The sequence below is a fragment of the Montipora capricornis genome, chromosome 9, assembly GCF_036669925.1.
Source record: "Montipora capricornis isolate CH-2021 chromosome 9, ASM3666992v2, whole genome shotgun sequence".
NCBI lineage: Eukaryota > Metazoa > Cnidaria > Anthozoa > Scleractinia > Acroporidae > Montipora > Montipora capricornis.
In genome coordinates this window covers 1,129,533-1,133,506 of record NC_090891.1, presented here as the reverse complement: position 1 = coordinate 1,133,506, position 3,974 = coordinate 1,129,533, and positions in this window count along the sequence as shown.

Below are 3,974 nucleotides of genomic sequence, written 5' to 3'. Positions count from 1 at the left end.
GACACATTTCTTATTGCGTGAACGCACCCTGTTTTTTAAAATCTAGTGGCATTAATAAATTCCTGTTCAATACAGTTTGTGTAATGACAGAAGATTTATAGCAACGTTACTTTTTGTCATACAACAAAGAGTTCAGTTTGCTCATCAAGACATGTAATAATCAACAAAGTTATGTAATAATCTCTTTTAAAACTAGAACACAACACGAACATGTCTTCATTGAAAGAACTATGTCTTTTAAAATAATAAATTATTTTTATAGGACATCGAGTTTTTGATTTATTTTATCACGTTGTGAACACAATGAACTGTTGGTTACAAGACATTTCCTGTGTTCATATGCCAACCTTTCCATCTGAGGTGTACACCTCTTATGCAAAGCAAAGGCAAAAAATACATTCGTGTCATCTAGAGGCAACATTGATTTTAAACATGGTACAAGCGTTGCTTTTTCGTTGTAGGATTTACACACCATACTTTTTGTACATAGATATCACAGAGTTTAAGCACGAGAAGCTTTTAACCCAAGGATTGAAACCGGAAGTGAACATTTGGCATGCCATTGCAGTCGTCTAATCTTCTCTCAAAGAGAAAAAAAACACTTATCACTATATATAAAATATGATATTGTCAAGATAGGTTTAAAAGGAAAACAGCTCCCTTCCGTTTGCCTAATCTTCCTTTTATACAATTGAATTTGGCTGTTGGTTGTTTCTAATCTCTTCTCTTCATTTTAGCATTGTAGGCCAGATTGACACATTTATTTTCTTCAATCTACTTTGTTGTCAAAAAAGGCATCCCACGTAAACGTCATTGTTGGGGCGCCTTGTTATGTCATCATTCTGTTGATAAGGTATACTTGTAAAACAATTAAAAACCAAAGGTGCTTGAATGCAAAAGAAGGGGTTAAAAGCTCTCGATAGTTGTGTTTACTAGTTGAGAAATATCCAGTTGTTTTCGGTACCACTTTGTTGTAGTTGAACAGTGAAGCATTCCTTTACGATAAGAATCAAACAAGAATTGACCTCTTCCACTTGCACGTTTTCCCATTGCAGACCACGTGGTGTTCTCGAGGGAATTATTTTGTTTTTTCATAAGTTATTCGTAACTTAGTGCGTGCATAAGACAACATTTGAAAAAAAAACTGTTCTTAGGATCGATGGCTACACTATTGTGTCCGATAAACGAAGACGTTCCCGAATAACGTGTTCCGAGCTGGGTGTTCACGCAATAAAAAAATAAATCGAAAACAATCCAGTGGAAAAAGTCAAGAATTCGTGATGTTGTAGAAGATAAATGAAGAAGACACTTCTCCAAGTTCTAGGCCTATACGTTTCCCCAAACTTCAGATATTCGTCAAAATGTTTCGCAGAAATTTACAGAGCCCAGTATGAAAACGCCATGTTGGTGTACATCTTTGGTGCACCAATATGGCGGCCGGAAAATAGTGTCAACATCTGTTACTTACTTTGGCTTTCTAGGCGAGTGATCATCTTTACTGAACAAACAGCTATTTACCTAAGCACTTTTCCTAATGTTTTAAATTCTAAAAAGGCTTAAAACCATGAGATAAATATACATTTCTCAATAAACTTGATCGTCACCTCGTGTCACGCACCGCTATAACTCAGAAATTCAAAATGCTCTGGTTTCCAAACGAAGCACGCTATTGAGCTTTAAAATTGCAAATGGACACAAATTTACCGCCTCTTATGCCTGATGAGGATAAAAACTTTCGTGGCTCTTTAGTTTTGGATTTTAGAAAATGATGACGTCACGTGAAAACGATCTATTGCTAAACGCGCCCGGTCGATCGAAAATGTTTTAGCAATAAATAAAAAAACGAAATAAAACAACAACAACAGAGAACACGGAAGACGGAAGGAGTTACATCGTCTTCAAGTTTTTGTGACAGGAAGTTAAAAGTTAAACAAAACTTCCGGCTGCACTCTTGTGAAGTGAATGAAAATTTTAAATTGGTAATTTCCTCAATTTTCTCATTAATTATGACGCACACAACTGTAGAAAAACCTTTAAACACTAAGATATCGGCTTTCATTTAGCAATTAGGCAAAAAAAGAAACAATGTGTTACCATGCAATACAACTTTTCACTAAATACTCCCGATTTTGATAGGCATTTGTTTGTATTAGGCCATGGGCGTAGCCAGGATTTTTCAAAGGGAGGGTCACACTGTGTCAAACAGAGGGTACTCGCGTTTTCGCAACCTGAATATTAAACACTTAATGACTGGTCCCGAGGGAAACAGTTTATTTTGTTTCCCGAGAATCTCAATGTTTCCCCGAGGCGCAGCCGAGGGAAACATTGAGATTCTCGGGAAACAAAATGAACTGTTTCCCTCGGGACCAGTCATTAAGTGATTTGTTATATTGCAAAACAAATGGGTCAAACATGTTAAAAAAAGCGCTCAGATTCCAGCGACAACATCAGGCCACCTGCAACTGCACGCTCTGATCACGTGCAACAGCGGTCAACATTTCGCGGGTAACAGTGAACTGTTCCCCGTTGACGTCATAGTTTTCGCACTGTTGCCCGCTCATGGCATTTGGCGGTAAACAGTTTCATTGTGAAATGTCATGTGACCATCAACTAGCCAATGAATGGGCGCGCTGTAGCGGGAAAAACTCCAGCTACATAACAATGTAGGTTGTTTGAGGGCGAAAGAAAAAAAAAACATTTGAGGATGCACACCGAAAGCAAATTAGTACAAAAAGTGAAGGGGTAGCTCGAAATAACCACCCAGCTACTGAACAGGAAAATGTCACATGAGAGACACATTAAAAGCAGACATGAAAGAAGCAATTTACAGAACAATGAACAAGAGCCGCCTAATAAAATTCTTGACAAATATTATTGTTTATTGTTACACATCAGACTCTGAGGAATACATGAGAACAGCCAAAGCCGGAGGCTTAAATGGCATATGGTCAGCAAAAGGCCTCAAGGAATATCCGTAACTTTAAGCGCTCAACACCAGTCTTGTATTTTGTTGTTGTACACAGTCACCTGGGCTAGACCTAACACGTGTTAGTGCCTCCACAGGCAGACCATCCTCTGTTAGTGGGGGCCGTTTGTTATTTATGGCAGAAATACAGATGAACAATACGGTGGCTATAATTTGCTCCAATATTCAGAATTTAAAGCAAATGATTCAATACTAATCAGGGTATCGCGACTGTTGACAGTTGAAAACCATAACTCTGCCCCGATACGCTGATTGGTGGATTTGAATCGACGCGCATACCTCAAATGCCATAGAAAAAGCTTTATTATGGTTTTCATGATCGCCTTTTTCGGTGAATTTTCAAAAGATGAAGCTCAAATTTGACAAAGGTACGAGGAAATTCTTAATCGATCGGATGCTGGTGTTTTCAAGGTGAGAATTTCACTGGTTTGGCGTCAGTTCCAGCTTTAAGTGGACTAGGTCACTCGCCGGCGTCTGATTGCTGCCTGCCTTGTCTCCTTGGTTTGTTCTAACCACTGAGGTCAAATCCCACAAATCAGCGCTTAAAACAGCACGGTACGGCGAAAGAAATATGACACATGACTCAGTCAACATTTTCTTCAAACTTTGATTGAATCATTCGCTTGAAATTCTGCATATTGAAGCAAATTATAGCCACCGTATTGTTCATTTGTATTTCTTCTGTGAATAGCAAACGGCCTCCATTAACAGTGGGTGGTTTGCCTGTGGTGCTTCTTATGGGGGTTTGATCACCTGAGCTAAGACATATCGCATATCAGTGCTCCGCTGTGTCAGAGCATGTAGAATGTGGAATGTCTTCCCAATGAATTTTCCCAGTGAAAATCTTAGCTCGGCGTCTTCCCAAAACTTTATGATCACAACACTCCATGCATACGGCTGGCGCGCCTGAAATTTAAATTGACCAATCAGGATTCAGCAGGCAGGAAAAATTTTACTGTAGCATTGAAATAAGGCCATTTCTCTCACT